Below are 18,880 nucleotides of genomic sequence, written 5' to 3'. Positions count from 1 at the left end.
GAGAGAGAGTGGGCGAGAGAGAGAGAGTGGGCGAGAGAGAGAGTGTGGGTGAGAGTGATTAGAGGGCGAGAGAGAGAGTGGGAGAGAGTGAGAGAGTGGGCGAGAGAGAGAGTGGGAGAGAGTGAGAGAGTGGGCGAGAGAGAGTGGGCGAGAGATAGAGTGGGCGAGAGTGAGAGAGTGGGCGAGAGAGAGAGTGGGAGAGACTGAGAGAGTGGGCGAGAGAGAGAGTGGGTGAGAGAGAGTGTGGGAGAGAATGAGAGAATGGGCGAGAGAGAGAGTGGGCGAGAGAGAGTGTGGGAGAGAGTGAGAGATTGGGCGAGAGAGAGAGTGGGCGCGAGAGAGAGTGGGCAAGAGAGAGTGTGGGAGAGAGTGAGAGAATGGGCGAGAGAGAGAGTGGGCGAGAGAGAGTGTGGGAGAGAGTGAGAGAATGGGCGAGAGAGAGAGTGGGAGAGAGAGAGAGTGGGAGAGAGTGAGAGATTGGGCGAGAGAGAGAGTGGGCATTAGAGAGTGTGGGTGAGAGTGAGAGAGTGGGTGAGAGAGAGAGTGGGTGAGAGAGTGTGGGAGTGAGAGAGTGGGAGAGAGTGAGAGAGTGGGCGAGAGAGAGTGGGCGAGAGAGAGTGGGCGAGAGAGAGTGGGAGTGAGAGAGTGGGGGTGAGACAGAGAGGGTGAGAGAGAGTGTGGGCGAGAGTGAGTGAGAGGGCAGAGTGACAGTGGGTGAGATAGAGTGTGGGCGAGAGAGAGAGTGGGAGAGAGTGAGAGAGTGGGCGAGAAAGAGAGTGGGGAAGAGAGAGAGAATGGGCGAGAGAGAGTGTGGGCGAGAGAGAGTGGGCGGGAGTAAGACAGTGGGCAAGAGGGAGTGGGTGAGAGAGAGTGTGGGCGAGAGAGAGACAGGGCGAAAGAGAGATTGGGTGAGAGAGATGGGGCGAGAGAGAGAGGTAGGCGAGAGAGAGCGCGGGTGAGAGGGAGAGTGGGTGAGAGAGAATGTGGGTGAGAGAATGTGGGCGAGAGAAAGTGTGGGCGAAAGATTTGGTGAGAGAGTGGATGAGAGAGAGAAAGAGTGGGCGAGGGATAGGGTGAGTGGGCGAAAGAGAGAGAATGTGGGTGAGAGTGAGAGGGGGAAGAGGGACATAGTGGGTGAGAAAGAGTGGGCGAGAGATAGAGAGTGGGCGAGAGTGAGAGAGTGGGCGAGAGAGAGAGAGTGGGCGAGACAGAGAGTGCGTGAGAGTGAGACTGGGCCAAAGAGAAAGTGGGTGAGAGAGAGTGGGCGAGATTGTGACTGGACGAGAGTGAGAGAGTGGGCAAGAGAGAGAATGGGCAAGAGAGAGTGTGGGCGAGAGTGAGAGAATGGGCTAGAGAGAGAGTGGGCGAGAGAGAGAGTGGGCGAGCGAAAGAGTGGGAGAGAGAAAGAGTGAGAGAGAGAGTGGGTGTGAGAGAGAGAGTGGGCAAGAGAGAGAGTGGGTGAAAGATTTGCTGAGAGAGAGTGGGCGAGAGAGAGAAAGAGTGGGTGAGAGAGTGTCAGCGATGGAGAGGGTGAGTGGGTGAGAGAGAGAATGTGGGTGGGAGTGAGAGGGGGAAGAGGGACATAGTGGGCGAGAGAGAGTGTGTGCGAGAGAGAGAGAGTGGGTGAGAGTGAGAGTTTGGGCGAGAGAGAGAGTGGGCAATAGAGAGTGTGCCGAGACAGAGAGTGTGGGCGAGAGTGAGAGAGTGGGCGAGAGAGAGTGGGAGAGAGTGAGATTGTGGGCGAGAGTGAGAATGGGCGCGAGTGAGAGAGTGGGCGAGAGTGAGAGAGTCGGCGAGAGAGAGTGTGGGTGAGAGAGAGTGTGGGAGAGACAGAGAGTGAGTGAGAGTGAGAGAGTGGGCGAGGGAGAGTGGACGAGAGAGAGTGGGCGAGAATGTGACTGGGCGAGAATGAGAGAGTGGGAGAGAGAGAGTGGGCGAGAGAGAGTGGGCGAGAGAGAGTGGGCGAGAGTGAGTTTGGGAGAGTGAGAGAGTGGGCGAGAGAGAGAGTGGGAGAGAGTGAGAGAGTAGGCGAGAGAGAGTGGGCGAGAGTGAGAGAGTGGGCGATAGAGTGGGAGAGAGTGAGAGAGTGGGCGAGGGAGAGTGTGGGAGAGAGTGAGAGAGTGGGTGAGGGAGAGTGAGAGAGTGGGCGAGTGAGAGTGTGGGAGACAGTGAGAGAGTGGGCGAGGGAGAGAGTGGGAGAGAGTGAGAGTGGGCGAGGGAGAGTGGACGAGAGAGAGAATGGGAGAGAGTGAGAGAGTGGGCGAGAGAGAGAGTGGGAGAGAGTGAGAGAGTGGGTGAGGGAGAGTGTGGGACAGAGTGAGAGAGTGGGCGAGGGAGAGTGGACGAGAGAGAGAATGGGAGAGAGTGAGAGAGTGGGCGAGAGAGAGAGTGGGAGAGAGTGAGAGAGTGGGTGAGGGAGAGTGTGGGACAGAGTGAGAGAGTGGGCGAGGGAGAGTGGACGAGAGAGAGAATGGGAGAGAGTGAGAGAGTGTGCGAGAGAGAGAGTGGGAGAGAGTGAGAGAGTGGGCGAGGGAGAGTGTGGGAGAGAGTGAGAGAGTGGGCGAGGGAGAGAGTGGGACAGAGTGAGAGAGTGGGCGAGGGAGAGTGGACGAGAGAGAGAATGGGAGAGAGTGAGAGAGTGGGCGAGAGAGAGAGTGGAAGAGAGTGAGAGAGTGGGCGAGGGAGAGTGTGGGAGAGAGTGAGAGAGTGGGCGAGGGAGAGTGGACGAGAGAGAGAATGGGAGAGAGTGAGAGAGTGGGCGAGAGAGAGTTTGGGAGAGAGTGAGAGAGTGGGCGAGGGAGAGTGTGGGAGAGAGTGAGAGAGTGGGCGAGGGAGAGAGTGGGAGAGAGTGAGAGAGTGGGCGAGGGAGAGTGGACGAGAGAGAGAATGGGAGAGAGTGAGAGAGTGGGCGAGAGAGAGTGTGGGAGTGAGTGAGAGAGTGGGCGAGGGAGAGTGTGGGAGAGAGTGAGAGAGTGGACGAGAGAGCGAATGGGCGAGAGAGTGTGTGGGCGAGAGTGAGACTGGGTGAAAGAGAGAGAGTGGGTGAGAGAGAGAGTGGGCGAGCGAAAGAGTGGGAGAGTGAGAGAGTGAGAGATTGAGTGTGAGATAGTGTGGGCGAGAGAGAGAGAGTGGGAGCGAATAAGATTGGGTGAGAGTGAGGGGGCAGAGGGTGAGTGGGTGAGAGAGAGTGGGCGAGAGAGAGTGGGGGTGAGAGAGAGTGTGGGCAAGAAGAGAGACTGGACGAAAGATTGGGTGAGAGAGAGTGGGCGAGAGAGAGGAAGAGTGGGCGAGAGAGAGTGGGCGATAGAGAGAGTGAGCGAGAGAGAGAGTGAGTGAGAGTGAGGGGGGGAAGAGGGACATAGTGGGCAATAGAGAGAGAGTGGGCGAGAGTGAGAGAGTGGGAGAGAGTGAGAGAGTGGGCGAGAGAGAGAGTGGGCGAGAGAGAGAGTGGGGGGGCAGAGGGAGATATTGGGCAAGAGAAAGTGTTGGCGAGAGAGAAGGTGGGCGAGGAATAGAGTGGGCGAGAAAGAGACAGTGGGCGAGAGAGAGAGTGTGGGCGAGAGAGATCGGCGAGAGAGAGTGTGTGAGAGGGAAAGTGTGTGTGAGAGAGAGCGGGCAAGAGAGAGAGTGGGCAAGAGAGAGAGAGTGGATGAGAGAGAGGGCGAGAGAGAGAGCGGGCGAGAGAGAGTGGGCGAGAGTGTGGGTAAGAAAGAGATGGGCAAGAGAGTGAGTGGGCGAGAGTCGGTGAGAGAGAGTGGGCGAGAGAGTGTGGGCGAAAGAGAGAGTGGGCGAGAGAGAGTGGGTGACAGAAAGAGTGGGAGTGAGAGAGTGGGGGTGAGAGAGTGGGCGAGAGAGAGTGAGTGGGCGAGAGAGAGAGTGGGCGAGGGAGAGTGTATGCGAGAGAGAGTGTGGGCGAGAGTAAGTGAGGGGGCAGAGGGAGATAGTTGGCGAGAGAGAGTGTGGGCGAAAGAGAGGTTGGGCGAGAGAGAGAGTGTGCGAGAGAGAAAGAGTGGCGAGAGAGATTGGGTGAGGGAAAGTGGGTGAGAGAGATGGTGGGTGAGAGAGAGAGTGGGCGCGAGAGAGAGGGGACGAATGTTGGAGAGAGGGGGAGAGAGGGGGTGAGAGGGGGCGAGAGAGGGAGAGAGAGGGGACGATTGGGGAGAGAGAGGGGACGAGAGAGGGTGGGGGGAGAGAGGGTAGAGAGAGGGAGAGAGAGGAGACGAGGGGGAGAGAGAGGGTACAATGGGAGGGGAGAGAGGGGACGAGAGAAGGAGAGAGAGTTGACGATGGGGCAGAGACAGGGGACGATGTGGGAGAGAGAGGGGAGTGAGAGGGAGAGTGAGGGGACGATGGGGGAGAGAAAGGGGATAATGGGGGAGAGAGACGGGACAATGGGGGGAGAGGAGGGGAGAATGAGGGAGTGAGGGGGAGAGAGACGGAGAGATAGAGGGGACGAATGAGGGAGAGAGGGGACAGCGAGGGAGAGAGAGGGGACGAGAGAGGAAGAGAGAGGGGACGATGGGGAGAGACAGGGGATGAGAGACGGGACGATAGGGTATAGAGAGGACGATGGGGGAGATAGAGGGGACGAATGAGGGATTGAGTGGGGAAGAGAGAGGGAGAGAGAGGAAGATGTGGGGAGAGAGGGGAGGAGAGAGGGAGACAGAGGGGAGGATGGGGGAGAGAGAAGGGGCGATAGGGGAGAGAGAGGGGACGATGGGGGGAGGGGGGAGAGAGAGTGTGAGAGACGGGACGATGGGGGAGAGAAAGGGGACGAGAGAGGGAGAGAGAGGGGACGATGGGGGAGATAGAGGGGACGAATGAGGGATTGAGTTGGGAAGAGAGAGGGAGAGAGAAGATGATGTGGGGAGAGAGAGGGGATGGAGAGAGAGAGACAGAAGGGAGGATGGGGGAGAGAGAAGGGACGATGTGGGAGAGAGAGGGGTCGATGGGGGAGAGAGGGGGGATGATGGGGAGAGAGAGGGGACAAGAGTGGGAGAGAGCCAGGATAAGAGAGGGAGAGAGAGAGAACAATGGGGGAGAGAGAGGGGACGAGAGTTGGGGTGAGAGAAGGGACGAGAGAGGGAGAGAGAGGGAGAAAAAGAGGACGATACCGGGAGAGAGAGGAGACGATGGTGGCGAGAGAATGGGAGAGTGGGGGAGAGAGCGGGGATAAGATAGGGAGAGTGAGGGGACGAATGAGGGAGAGAGAGGGGAGAATGTGGGCGAGAGAGGGAGAGGGAGGGGGAGAGAGTGGGGATGAGAGAGGTAGAGAGAGAGGGGACGATGGGGGAGACAGAGGGGTCGAGAGAGCCAGAGAAAGTACATGGGAGAGAAATAGGGGAGAATGGGGGAGAGAGAAGGGATGATGGGGGAGAGAGGGGGGACGATGGGGGAGAGAGAGGGGACGAGAGAGGGAGAGAGGGGACGATGGGGTGGAGAGAGGACGATGGGGGAGATAGAGGGGACGAATGAGGGATTGAGTGGGGAAGAGGGAGGGAGAGAGAGGACGATGTGGGGAGAGAGAGGGGACGAGAGAGGGAGACAGAGGGGAGGATGTGAGAGAGAGAAGGGACCATAGGGGAGAGAGAGGGGACGATGGGGGTAGAGGGGGAGAGAGAGTGTGAGAGAGGGGATGACGGGGGGTGAGAGAGGGGACTATTCGGGGTGAGAGAGGGGATGAGAGGGGGAGAGAGGGGGGACGATGGGGGGGGGAGAGAGGGAGAGAGTGGGAGAGAGAGGAGAGAGAGAGAGAGAGAGAGAGGGGGACAAGAGTGGGAGAGAGCCAGGATAAGAGAGGGAGGGAGAGGGAACGATGGGGGAGAGAGAGGGGAGGAGAGTGGGGGAGAGAGAGAGAAGGGACGAGAGAGGGAGAGAGAGTGAGAGAAAGAGGACGATACGGGGAGAGAGAGAAGACGGTGGTGGTGAGAGAATGAGAGCGCGGGGGAGAGAGCAGGGATGAGAGAGGGAGAGCGAGGGGACGAATGAGGAAGAGAGAGGGGAGAATGGGGGTGAGAGAGGGAGAGGGAGGGGGAGACCGTGGGGATGAGAGAGGGAGAGAGAGAGGGGACGATGGGGGAGACAGAGGGGACGATGGGGGGAGACAGAGGGGACGATGGGGGGAGAGAGAGGGGATGATAGAGGGAAAGAGAGGGGAAGAGAGAGGGAGAGAAGGGATGAGAGGAGGAGATAGAGGGGACGTGAGAGAGTAGAGAGTGAGGGGGTGAGAGAGATGGGGAGAGAGAGAGATGGTGGGAGAGAGAGACTGGGGGATGAGAGACAGTTGGCGAGATAGGGAATGGGGGGAAGAGAGTGGAGGTGAGACAGTGAGGGAGTGAGAGAAAGGGGGGGAGAGAGAGAGAGGGGTGAGAGAGAGAGGGTAGAGAGTGAGGGGTGAGAGAGATATGGGGAGAGAGAGGGGGAGAGAGAGTGGGGGGCGAGAGAAAGGAGGAGCGGGAGAGAGGGAACGAGAGGGGGACAGAGGGGACGAGAGCAGGAGAGAAAGGGGACGCGAGGTGGGACGAGAGAGGGGATGAGAGAAGGGATGATAGAGAGAGAGAGGGTGGGGAGAGAGAGGGGAGGAGAGGGAATATGAGATGGGAAGGGAGAGGGGACAATGATGGGGAGAAAGGGGGAGCAAGAGAGGGGGGGAGATGGCGAGAGAGTGAGGAGATGAGCAAAACAGGGAGAAAATGACTGAGGAAGAGCAAGAGAGTTTTAGAGCAAGAGCGAGAGATCGCGAGTGAGGGGGATAAGCGACAGTGACGGGAGTAAGCGACAGAGGGTGCAAGTGAGAACAAAGGGCTGGAGAGAGTGAGAGAGAGTGGGCGAGAGTGAGAAAGGGAGCGAGAAGGAGTTTGGGCGAGAGTGAGTGAGGGGGCAGAGGGAGAGTGCGGGTGAGAGTGAGATAGTGGGCGACACAGAGAGTGGGCGAGAGTGAGAGAGTGGGTGTGAGAGAGTGAGCGAGAGAGAGAGAGAGTGGGCGAGAGAGAGTGGGCGAGAGAGAGAGTGGGCGAGAGTGAGAGAGTGGGTGTGAGAGAGTGGGCGAGAGAGAGAGAGTGGGCGAGAGAGAGAGTAGGTGAGAAAGAGTGGGCGAGAGAGAGTGTGGATGAGAAAAAGTGGGTGAGAGTGTGGGCGAGAGAGAGAAGTGAGGGAGGGGGGGAGAGAGACGGGGTGAGATAGTGAGGGGGTGAGAGAGAGGGGGTGTGAGAGAGAGACATGATATGAGAGTGAGAGGGAGTAAGAGAGAAAGGGACTGAGAAAGAGAGGGTCTGAGAAAGAGGGAATGAGAGTGAGAGTGACTGAGAGAGAGAGGGGTGACAGATAGAGGTGAGAGAGAGAGTGGGCGAGAGAGAGAGAGTGAGAGAGAGATGGGTGCGAGAGGGGTGAGAGAGAGAGGGTGAGATAGTGAGGGTGTTTGAGGGAGTGGGTGTGAGAAAGAGAGAGGAAGTGAGAGAGAGAGACTGAGAAAGAAGGAGTGAGAGTGAGAGAGTGTGAGAGAGAGGGAGTAAGAGGGAGAGGGGTGAGAGAGAGGGGCGAGAGAGAGAGGGTGTTGAGAGAGGGGGTTTGAGAGAGAGAGTGGGTGAGAGAGCAGGCGAGAGAGAGTGGGCGAGAGAGGGGTGAGAGAGAGGCGAGAGAGAGAGATAAGGTGAGAGAAAGAGGAGGGTGAGAGAGAGAGAGAGAGAGGGGGGTGAGAGAGAATGGGCGAGAGAGAGAGTGGACGAGAGAGAGTGGGCGAGAGAGATTGTGGGCGAGAGAGAGAATGGACGAGAGAGAGACTGGTGTGAGAGAGAGAGTGGGCGAGAGAGAGTGGGCGAGGGAGAGAAGTGAGAAAGAGAAGTGAGAGAGAGGGTGGAGAGAGAGGGGGGAGATAGTGAGGGAGTGAGAGAGAGACATGATATGAGAGAGGGAATGAGGGAGAGAGGGACTCAGAAAGAGACGGACTGAGAAAGAGGGAGTGAGAGTGAGAGTGAGTGAGAGAGAGCGGGGTGAGATATAGAGGTTAGAGAGAGAGTGGGCGAGAGAGAGAGTGTAGGAGAGAGGGCGAGAGAGAGATGGGTGTAAGAGGGGTGAGAGAGAGAGGGTGAGATAGTGAGGGTGTGAGAGAGAGACAGGGCGTGAGAGAGAGGGAGTGAGAGTGAGAGGGTGTGAGAAAGAAAGGGATTGAGAGAGAGAGAGTGTGTGAGAGAGAGTTGGCAAGAGAGAGAGTGGGCAAGAGAGAGGGTGAGAGAGAGTGGGCGAGAAAGAGATTGGGCGAGAGAGAGAGTGGGCAAAAGAGAGACTGGGCGAGAGCGAGGGTGGGTGAGAGCGCGAGTGGGTGAGAGAGAAGAGTGGGCGAGAGAGAGAGTGTGTGAGAGAGAGTGAGCGAGAGAGAGTGTGGGAGAGAGAGGGGGGGAGAGAGTGGGCGAGAGAGAGAGAGAGTGGGCGAGAGAGGGAGCTGAGAGAAAGGGTGAGAGAGCGCGAGAGGGGTGACAGAGAGAGGGGAGAGAGAGATGGGTGTGAGAGGGGAGAGAGAGACAGGGTGAGATAGTGAGGGTGTGAGAGGGAAGGGGTGTGAGAGAGAGACAGGGCATGAGAGAGAGGGAGTGAGAGTGAGACCGTGTGAGAGTGAGAGGGTGTGAGAGAGAGAGGGACTGAGAAAGAGGGAGTGAGAGTGAGCGCGAGAGGGGTGAGAGAGTGAGAGGGTGTGAGAGAGAGAGGGCGTGAGAGAGAGAGTGAGGGGAGAGCGTGAGAGGGGTGAAAGAGAGCCCAAATGGTGAGAGAGAGGGGTAAGACAGGGGGTGTGTGAGAGAAGGAGTGAGTGAGAGGGGCAGAGAGTGAGAGAGTGAGGGAGAGAGGGAGGTAGGGAGAAATGGAGAGAGAGAGGGGGGGAAGGGGGTGAGATAGAGAAGTGGTTGAGAGAGAGAGGATGAGAGAGAGAGGGGGTGTGGGAGAGAGAAAGGGAGAGAGGCTGATGGGGTGAGAGAGTGAGGGGGTAAGAGAGAGGGGCGAAAGAAATGGGGCAAGAGAGGGGGCGAGACAGAGGGAGCGTGTGAGAGAGGAGGTGAAAGAGAGGCGTGAGAGAGACAGGTGAGCGAGAGCATGGGGTGAGAGAGAGAGAGAGGGGTGAGAGAGAGAGAGGGGTGAGAGAGAGAGAAGGTTCGAGAGAGAGGGAGTGTGTGGGGGTTGTGAAAGAGGGACAGGGGTGTGAGAGAGTGAGAGGGGTTAGCGAGAGCATGGGGTGAGAGAGAGAGAGGTGAGAGAGGGGGCGAGAGAGGGTGAGAGAGAGGGGTGAGCGAGAGAGAGGGGTGACAGAGAGGGGCGTGAGAGAGAGAGGGTGAGAGAGGGGGAGAGAGATAGGGGCGAGAGAGAGAGTTGAAAGAGAGAGGGCTGAGAGAGACAGAGTGGGGGAGAGAGAGAGAGGGGGTGAAAAAGAGAGGGTGAGAGAGAGGACGTGTGAGAGAGAGGCGTGAGAGAGAGGGTGAGAGAGAGAGGGCTGAATGAGTGTCATGAGAGAGAGGGGTAGAGAGAGAGGGAGAGAGGGGTGTAAGAGAGAGGGGTGAGAGAGGGGTGTGTGAGAGAGACAGGGGTGAGACAGAGAGGACTGAGAGAGAGGGGGTGAGAGAGAGGTGTGAGAGAGAGTGAGAGAGAGGGTGAGAGAGAGAAGGAGTGAGAGAGTGAGGGGTGAGAGAGGGAGAGAGAGGGCTGAGAGAGAGGGAGCGTGAGAGAGCGAGGGGTGAGAGAGAGAGAGGGTGAGAGAGAGAGTGTGAGATATAGAGTGTGGGTGAGATAGAGTTGGCGAGAGGGTTGGGCGAGAGAGATAGTGGGCAAGAGAGGGAGAGTGTGAGGAAGAGAGGGGGTGAGGAAGAGAGGGGGTGAGAGAGGGGTGACAGAGAGAGGGATGCGGGTGGGAGAGAGAGGGGTAGACTGAGAGAGAGGGGTGAGAGAAAGAGAGGGGGTGAGTGTGATGGGGGGTGAAAAAGAGAGGGTGAGAGAGAGGACGTGTGAGAGAGTAAGGGCATGAGAGAGAGTAGTTGAGAAATAGTGGGGAGAGAGAGGTGGAGGGAGTGTGGGGAGAGAGTGAGGGGTGAGAGAGAGGGGCAGAGAGAGAGGGGGAAGAGAGAGTGAAGGGGAGAGAGAGTGAGGTTGTGAAAGATGGAAGGGTTGAGAGAGAGGGAGTGAGAGACAGAGAGGGAGTGAGAGAGAGTAGGATGATGGAGAGAGAGGGCTGAGAGTGAGGGGTGAGAGAGGTAGGGGTGAAAGGGAGAGAGAGGTGAGAGAGAGAGGGGTGAGAGAGAGACAGGAGTGAGAGAGACAGGGGGTGAGAGAGAGACAGGGGTGAGAGAGAGAGGGGTGAGAGAGAGGGGTGAGAGAGGAAGAGGTGAAAGAGAGAGAGGGCATGAGAGAGAGAAGGTTGAGAGAGAGGGTGAGAGAGAGAAGGGTGAGGGAGAGAGAGGGGGTAAGAGAGAGACAGGGGTGAGAGAGAGAGGGGTGAGAGAGAGGGGTGAGAGAGGAAGAGGTGAAAGAGAGAGAGGGCATGAGAGAGAGAAGGTTGAGAGAGAGGGTGAGAGAGAGAAGGGTGAGGGAGCGAGAGGGGGTAAGAGAGAGACAGGGGTGAGAGAGAGAGGGGTGAGACAGAGGGGTGAGAGAGAGAAGGGTGAGAGTGAGAGGAGATGATAGAGAGCGTGAGAGAGAGGGGGGCTGAGAGAGAAATGGAGTGTGAGAGAGGGGGATAAAGAGAGAAAGGGTGAGGGATAGAGAGGGTGAGAGAGAGAGAGAGGAGTGAGAGAGAGAGATGTGAGAACGAGAGTGCGAGAGGGGTATGTGAGAGAGAGAATGGTGAGAAAGAGATGGGTGTGAGCGAGAAAGGGTCATGAGAGAGAGAGGGCTGAGAGAGAGAGGGCTGAGAGAGAGGGTGAGAGAGATAGGGGTGAGATAGAGGGGCGTGAGTGAGAGAGGGGGTCTGGAAGAGAGAGAGGGTGAGAGAGAGGGAGGGGTGAGAGAGATAGTGAGGGGTGTAAGAGAGAGCGTTTGATAGAGGGATGAGAGAGAGGGGAAGGGAAAGAGAGGGAGAGAGAGGGAGAGAGAGAATAATGTAAGAAAGAGATTGGTGAGAGTATGAGAGAGCTGAGAGAGGGGTGAGAGAGCGGGAGGAGTGTAAGAGAGACAGGGGTAAAAGAGGGATGAGAGAGAGCGGAGTGAGAGAGATAAGTGAGAGAGAGAGAGAGGCGGGAGAGAGAGACACGGGGTGAGACAGAGGTGTCGAGAGAGAGGCAGTGTGTGAGAGAGAGCAGTGAAAGAGAGAGGTGAGAGAGAGGAGTGAGAGAGAGAGAGAGGAATGAGAGGGAGAGAGGTGTGAGATAGAGAAGGGTGAGAGCGAGAGAGAGAGTGTGTGTGTAAGAGAGAGAGAGGTGAGAGAGAGGGTTGAGAGAGAGAGAGGTGTAAGAGAGAGAGGCTGAGAGAGAAGGGTGAGAGGAAGATAGGGGTGAGAGGGGGCATGAGAGAGAGAGAGGGGCTGGGAGAGAGAGGGGCTGGGAGAGAGAGGGTGAGACTGTGAGAGGGTGTGAGAGAGAGAGAGAAGGAGTGAGAGACAGAGAGGGAGCGAGAGTGAGAGTCGGGTGAGGGAGAGAGAGGGCTGAGAGAGGGGTGAGAGAGAGAGGGTGTGTGAGAGAGAGAGAGAATGAGAGACAGGGGAGTGAGAGAGAGGAGGTGAGACAGACATGGGGTGAGAGAGGGTGAGAGAGGGGTGAGAGAGAGAGGGATGAGAGAGAGAGGGATGAGAGAGAGAGGGATGAGAGAGAGGGGGGGATGAGTAAGAGAGCGTGTTGAGAGAGAGGCGGTGAGAGAGAGAGAGGGAGAGAGAATGATGGGGTGAGAGTCAGGGGGTGAGAGACGAGGGAGAGATAGAGGGGGGAGAGAGAAAGGTGGCGAGAGAGACGGGGGTGAGATGGAGGGAGTGTGTGAGACACGGGGTGAAAGAAAGAGGGTGAGGGAGAGGGGTGAGCGAGAGGGGTGAGCGAGAGCATGGGGTGAGAGAGAGAGAGGGGTGAGAGAGAGAGAGAGGGACGAGAGATAGACGCTGCGAGAGAAAGGTGGCGACAGAGACAGGGGGCGACAGAGAGGGAGTGTGTGACAGAAGGGGTGAAAGAGACAGAGGGTGTGGGAGAGCATGGGGTGTGAGAGAGAGGGGCGAGACAGAAAGAGGGGTGAGAGAGAGGGGGGCGCGAGATAGAGGGGGCAAGAGAAAGGCGGCGAGAGAGACAGGGGACGAGATTGAGGGAGTGTGTGAGAGACGGGATGAAAGAAAGTGAGGGTGAGGGAGAGGGGTGAGAGAGAGGGGTGAGCGAGAGCATGGAGTGAGAGAGAAAGGGGCGAGAGAGAGAGGGGTGAGAGAGAAGGGTGAGAGAGAGAGAGGTGTCGAGAGTGAGGGAGTGTGTGAGAGAGGGGCGTGAAAGAGAGAGAGGGTGAGAGAGAGAGGTGAGAGAGAGGGGTGAGAGAGAGAGGGGTGAGAGAGAGAGGAGAGAGGGGGGGGTGAGAGAGACGGGGTGAGAAGGTGAGGGAGTGAGAGAGAGGGGGTGTGAGAGAGAGAGACATGATATGAGAGAGAGGGAGTGAGAGAGAGAGAGAGAGAGAGACTGAGAAAGAGACGGACTGAGAAAGAGGGAGTGAGAGTGAGAGGAGTGAGAGAGAGAGAGAGGGTGAGAAATACAGGTGAGAGAGAGTGGGCGAGAGAGAGTGTAGGAGAGAGAGAGGGCGAGATAGAGTGGGCGAGAGAGAGAGGTGAGAGAGGAGGGTGAGAGAGCCTGAGAGGGGTGACAGAGAGGGGGGGAGAGAGAGATGGGTGTGAGGGGGTGAGAGAGACAGGGTGAGATAGTGAGAGTAAGAGAGGGAAGGGGTGTGAGAGAGAGACAGGACGTGAGAGAGAGGGAGTGAGAGTGAGTGGTTCTGAGAGTGAGAGGGTGTGAGAAAGAGAGGGATTGAGAGAGAGAGAGAGAGTGGGCGAGAGAGAGATTGGGCGAGAGAGAGATTGGGCGAGAGAGAGAGAGTGGGCAAAAGAGAGAGGGGGCGAGAGCGAGGGTGGGTGAGAGCGCGAGTGGGTGAGAGAGAAGAGTGGGCGTGAGAGAGAGTGTGTGAGAGAGAGTGGGCGAGAGAGAGTGTGGGAGAGAGAGAAGGCGAGAGAGAGTGGGCGAGAGAGAGAGGTGAGAGAGAGGGTGAGAGAGCGCGAGAGGGGTGACAAAGATAGGGAGAGAGAGATGGGTGTGAGAGGGGAGAGAGAGACAGGGTGAGATAGTGAGGGTGTGAGAGGGAAGGGGTATGAGAGAGAGACAGGGCGTGAGAGAGAGGGAGTGAGAGTGAGAGGGTGTGAGAGTGAGAGGGTGTGTGAGAGAGAGGGACTGAGAAAGAGGGAGTGAGAGTGAGCACGAGAGGGGTGAGAGAGTGAGAGGGTGTGAGAGAGAGAGGGCGTGAGAGAGAGAGAGTGTCTGAGAGAGAGTGGGCGAGAGAGAGACTGGGCGATAGAGAGGGTTTGTGAGAGAGAGAGTGGGTGAGAGAGAGTGGGCAAGAGAGAGTGAGAGGGGGGCAGAAGTAGAGAGTGGGCGCGAAAGAGAGTGGGCAAGAGAGAGTGGGAGAGTGTAGGGGGCGAGGGAGAGAGAAAGTGCGAGAGCGGGAGGTGAGAGAGAGAATGAGGGTGAAAGAGCGCGAGAGGGGTGAGAGAGAGAATGTCAAGAGCGAGAAGGTGTGAGGAAGAGAAGGGGGTGAGAGAGAGGGGCTGAGAGAGAGATGGGTGTGAGAGAGAGAGGGGAGAGAGAGGGGAGACAGAGAGAGTGAGAGAGATGGGTTTTGAGAGAGGGGTGAGAGAGAGGGGGGTGAGAGAGAGGGGCTGAGAGAGAGGGGGTGAGAGAGAAGGTTAATGGCGAGAGAGAGGGGGTGAGAGAGAGGGATGAGAAAGATAGAGGGGTGAGAGAGAGAGTGAGGGGAGAGTGTGAGAGGGGTGAAAGAGAGCCTGAATGGTGAGAGAGAGAGGGGTAAGAGAGGAGGTGTGTGAGAGAGGGCTGTGAGTAAGAGCAGAAGTGAGTGAGAGGGGGAGTGAGTGAGAGAGTGAGGATGAGAGGGAGGGAGGGAGCAATGGAGAGAGAGAGTGAGGGAAGGGGGTGAGATAGAGAAGTGGGTGAGAGAGAGAGAGAGGATGAGAGAGAGGGTGTGGGAGAGAGGGGGAGTGAGAGAGGGGGAGAGAGGCTGATGGGGTGAGAGAGTGAGGGGGTAAGAGATGGGGGTAAGACACAGTGGGAGAGATAGAGGGGGAAGAGAGTGAAAAGGAAAGACATGGGGCTAGAGAGAGGGGGCGAGAGAGATGGGGCAAGAGAGAGGGTGAGAGAGGGAGTGTGTGAGAGAGGGTGTGAAAGAGAGAGAGGCGTGAGAGAGAGGGGTGAGCGAGTTCATGGGGTGAGAGAGAGAGACAGGGGTGAGAGAGAGAAGTTTCGAGAGAGAGGGAGTGTGTGGGGGGTGGTGAAAGAGGGAGAGGGGTGAGAGAGAGAGGTTAGCGAGAGCATGGGGTGAGAGAGAGAGGTGAGAGAGAGAGGTGTGAGAGAGAGATGGGTGTGAGAGAGAGAGGGGAGAGAGAGGGGAGACAGAGAGAGTGAGAGAGATGGGTTTTGAGAGAGAGGGGGGTGAGAGAGAGGGGTGAGAGAGAGGGGTGAGAGCATCGGGGTGAGAGACGGGGGAGAGATAGAGGGGGGAGAGAGGAAGGTGGCGAGAGGGGCAGGGGGCGAGATTGAGGGAGTGTGTGAGAGACGGGGTGAAAGAAAGAGGTTAAGGGAGAGGGGTGAGAGAGGGGTGAGCGAGAGCATAGGGTGAGAGAGAGAGAGGGGTGAGAGAGAGAGAGAGGGGCGAGAGATAGAGGGGGCGAGAGAAAGGCGGCGAGAGAGACGGGGGGGCGACAGAGAGGGAGTGTGTGACAGACGGTGTGAAAGAGAGAGAGGAGTGAGAGAGAAAGTGGTGAGAGAGATAGAGAGGGATGTAAGAGAGAGGGGTGAGAGAGTGGGATGAGAGAGAGGGGAAGGGAGAGAGAGGGAGAGAGGGGGAGAGAGAGAGGAGTGTAAGAGAGAGAGGGGTGAGAGTATGAGAGGGCTGAGAGAGGAGTGAGAGAGAGGGAGGAGTGTAAGAGAGAGAGGGGTAAAAGAGGAATGAGAGAGAGTGGAGTCAGAGAGATAAGTGAGAGAGAGAGGCGGGAGAGAGAGAGACGGGGTGAGACAGAGGGATCGAGAGAGAGGCAGTGTGTTAGAGAGGGCAGTGAAAGAGAGAGGGTGAGAGAGAGAGGAGTGAGAGAGAGAGGAGTGAGAGAGGGAGAGGTGTGAGAGAGAGAAGGGTGAGAGCGAGAGAGAGAGTGTGTGTGTAAGAGAGAGAGAGGTGAGAGAGTGGGTTGAGAGAGTGAGAGAGAGAGGTGTAAGAGAGAGAGGCTGAGAGAGAGGGGTGAGAGGGAGTTAGGGGTGAGAGAGAGGGGCGTGAGAGAGAGAGAGAGAGAGAGAAGGGCTGAGAGAGAGAGGGTGAGAGAGAGAGAGAGGGGTGAGATTGTGAGAGGGTGAGAGAGAGAGAAGGAGTGAGAGACAGAGAGGGAGGGAGAGAGAGAGTCAGGTGAGGGAGAGAGAGGGCTGAGAGAGGGGTGAACGATAGAGAGAGAGAGGGGTGAGAGAGAGAGGGTGTGTGAGAGAGAGAGGATGAGAGAAATAGGAGAGAGAGTGAGGGGGTGAGAGAGAGAGAGAGAAGTGAGAGACAGAGAGAGAATGAGAGAGAGAGAGTCGCGTGAGGGAGAGAGAGGGCTGAGAGAGGGGTGAGAAAGAGAGGGGTGAAAGAGAGTGAGAGAGGGTGTTGAGAGAGAGGGGATGAGAGAGAGAGAGGGGGTGGGAGAGAGAGGGGGATGAGTGAGAGAGGGGCATGAGTGAGAGGAGGAGGGACAAACAGGGGGTGAGAGAGAGAGGGGGTGGGAGAGAGAGGGTGGTGAGTGAGAGGAGGAGGGACAAACAGGGGGTGAGAGAGAGAGGGGGTGGGAGAGAGAGGGGGATGAGTGAGAGAGGGGCATGAGTGAGAGGAGGAGGGACAAACAGGGGGTGAGAGAGAGAGGGGGTGGGAGAGAGAGGGGGATGAGTGAGAGAGGGGCATGAGTGAGAGGAGGAGGGACAAACAGGGGGTGAGAGAGAGAGGGGGTGGGAGAGAGAGGGTGGTGAGTGAGAGGAGGAGGGACAAACAGGGGGTGAGAGAGAGAGGGGGTGGGAGAGAGAGGGGGATGAGTGAGAGAGGGTGTTGAGAGAGAGGCGGTGAGAGAGGGAGGAGAGAGAGTGAGGTGGTGAGAGAGAAATGGGCTGAGAGGCAGGGGGAGAGATAGAGGGCGGAGAGACAGGTGGGAGACAGAGAGAGGGTGGAGAGCGTGAGGGGGGAGGGAGAGAGGAGCGAGAGAGAGAGGGGCGAGAGAGTGCGGGGAGAGAGAGAGGCAGAGAGAGAAACAGGGGGTTAGAGAGATGGAGTGTGTGAGAGACGGGGTGAAAGAGAGTGAGGGTGGCGGAGGGGAGAGCGGTGAGTGAGAGGGGAGAGCGAGAGCATGGGGTGAGCGAGAGAGGGAGTGTGTGAGAAAGGGGATTGAAAGAGAGAGGGGGCGAGTGACAGAGGGGTGAGAGAGAGAGGGTGAGAACGAGAGAGAGTGAAGGTTGAGAGAGAGGCAGGGAGGGGTGTGTGAGAGAGAAGAGTGAGAGAGGGGTGTGAGAGAGAGAGGGATGAGAGAGAGGGGCGTGAGTGAAAGAGAGAGAGGTGAGAGAGATAGAGAGGGGTGTAAGAGAGAGAGGTGAGAGAGTGGGATGAGAGAGATGGGTAGAGAGAGAGTGGGAGAGAGAAAGTGGTGTAAGAGAGGGGTGAGAGAATGAGAGAGGGGTGAGTGAGAGGAGTGAGAGCAAGAGAGAGAGGGGTGAGAGAGAGAAGAGTTGTGAGTGAGAGAGGGTGTGAGAGAGAGGAGTGAGAGAGGGGAGTGTGAGAGAGAGGGTGAGAGAGAGAGGGGATGATAGAGGGGTGAGAGAGAGAGGGGATGATAGAGGGGTGAGAGAAAGAGAGAGGGGAGTAAGAGAGAGCAGTGAGAGAGTGGGATGAGAGAGAGGGGGAGGGAGAGAGACCAGTGTAAGAGAGAGAGGGGTGTGAGTATGAGAGTGGGGAGAGAGGGGTGAAAGAGAGAGGGAGCAGTGTAAGAGAGAGACAGGTAAGAGAGGGATGAGAGAGAGAGAGAGGGGGAGAGAGAGACAGGGTGTAAGAGAGAGGGGTGAGAGAGTGGGATGAGAGAGAGGGGTTGAGAGAGAGGGAGAGAGGAAGTGGTGTAAGAGAGAGGAGTGAGAGAATGAGAGAGCTGAGAGAGTGGTGAGAGAGAGAGGGGTGAGAGAGAGGGGGTGAGAGAAATAGAGAGGGGAGTAAGAGAGAGCAGTGAGAGAGTGGGATGAGAGAGAGGGGGAGAGAGAGAGGGAGGAGCGTAAGAGAGAGAGGTATTAAGTGAGGGATGAGAGAGAGAGGGGTAGAGAGCGGAGGGGAGAGAGAGAGAGGTGAGAGAGGGGTGAGAGAGAGGGGGAGAGAGAGAGAGACGGGATGCGGGTGAGGGGGCGAGAGAGAGGCAGTGTGTGAGAGAGGGTGGTGAAAGAGAGAGAGGCTGAGAGACAAGGGGAGAGGGAGAGGGGGAGAGAGAGTGGGAGAGAGGGGGAGACAGAGAGAGGGTGGAGAGAGAGAGTGGCGAGAGAGAGAGTGGCGAGAGAGAGAGTGGCGAGAGAGTGAGGGGCAGAGAGAGAGGCGGAGAGAGAAACAGGGGGCGTGAGAGAGGGTGTGTGAGAGATGGGGTAAAAGAGAGAGAGGGTGAGGGAGATCGGTGAGTGAGGGGAGAGCGAGAGCATGGGGTGAGAGAGAGAGAGGGGTGTGAGAGAGAGGGAGTGTGTGATAGAGGGGGGTGAAAGGGAGAGAGGGTGAGTGAGAGATGGTGAGTGAGAGAGGGTGAGAGAGAGGGGAGAGATAGAGAGGGGTGAGAGAGGGGGTGTGAGAGAGAAGGGTGAGAGAGTGGGATGAGAGAGAGGAGTAGAGAGAGAGGGGAGAGAGAAAGTGGAGTAAGAGAGAGAGGGGTGAGAGTATGAGAGGGCTGACAGAGTGGTGAGAGAGAAATGGAGGGGTAATGGGTGAGAGAAATAGAGAGGGGAGTAAGAGAGAGGGGAGAGAGTTTGGGATGAGAGAGTGGGATGATAGAGAGGGGCAGAGACAGAGCACGGTGTAAGAGAGAGGGGTGAGAATATGAGAGGGCTGAGAGAGGGGTGAGAGAGAGAGGGGGAGAGAGAGAGACAGGGTGCAAGAGAGGGGGCGAGAGAGAGGCAGTGTGTGAGAGAGTGCGGTGAAAGAGATAAAGGGGCTGAGAGACAGGGGGAGAGAGAGAGGGGGAGACAGAGCAAGGGTGGAGAGTGTGAGGGGGAGAGAGAGAGGCGGAGAGAGAGGGTGAGAGAGAGGGGCGTGATTGAGAGAGATGGGGTGAGAGAGAGAGGGGTGAGAGAGGGGGATGAGAGAGGGGTAGGAGAGATAGAGAGAGGTGTAAGAGAAGAGGGTGAGAGAGTGGAATGAGAGAAAGGGGAAGAGAGGATGGGGAGAAAGAAAATGGTGTAAGAGAGAGGGGTGAGAGTATGAGAGGGCTGAGAGAGGGGTGAGAGAAAAATGGAGGAGTATAAGAGAGAGAGGGGGTAAGAGAGGAATGAGACAGACAGACAGACAGAGAGAGATGTGAGAGAGAGAGAGAGAGAGAAATGAGAGAGGGGGGAAAGAGAGAGAGATGGGGTGAGAGAGCGAGGGGGCGAGAGAGAGGGGTGTGGAAGAGAAGGGTGAGAGAAAGAGAGGGTGAGAGAGA

The sequence above is a fragment of the Chiloscyllium punctatum genome, chromosome 31, assembly GCF_047496795.1.
Source record: "Chiloscyllium punctatum isolate Juve2018m chromosome 31, sChiPun1.3, whole genome shotgun sequence".
NCBI lineage: Eukaryota > Metazoa > Chordata > Chondrichthyes > Orectolobiformes > Hemiscylliidae > Chiloscyllium > Chiloscyllium punctatum.
Note: the sequence above shows the minus strand (reverse complement) of the source record.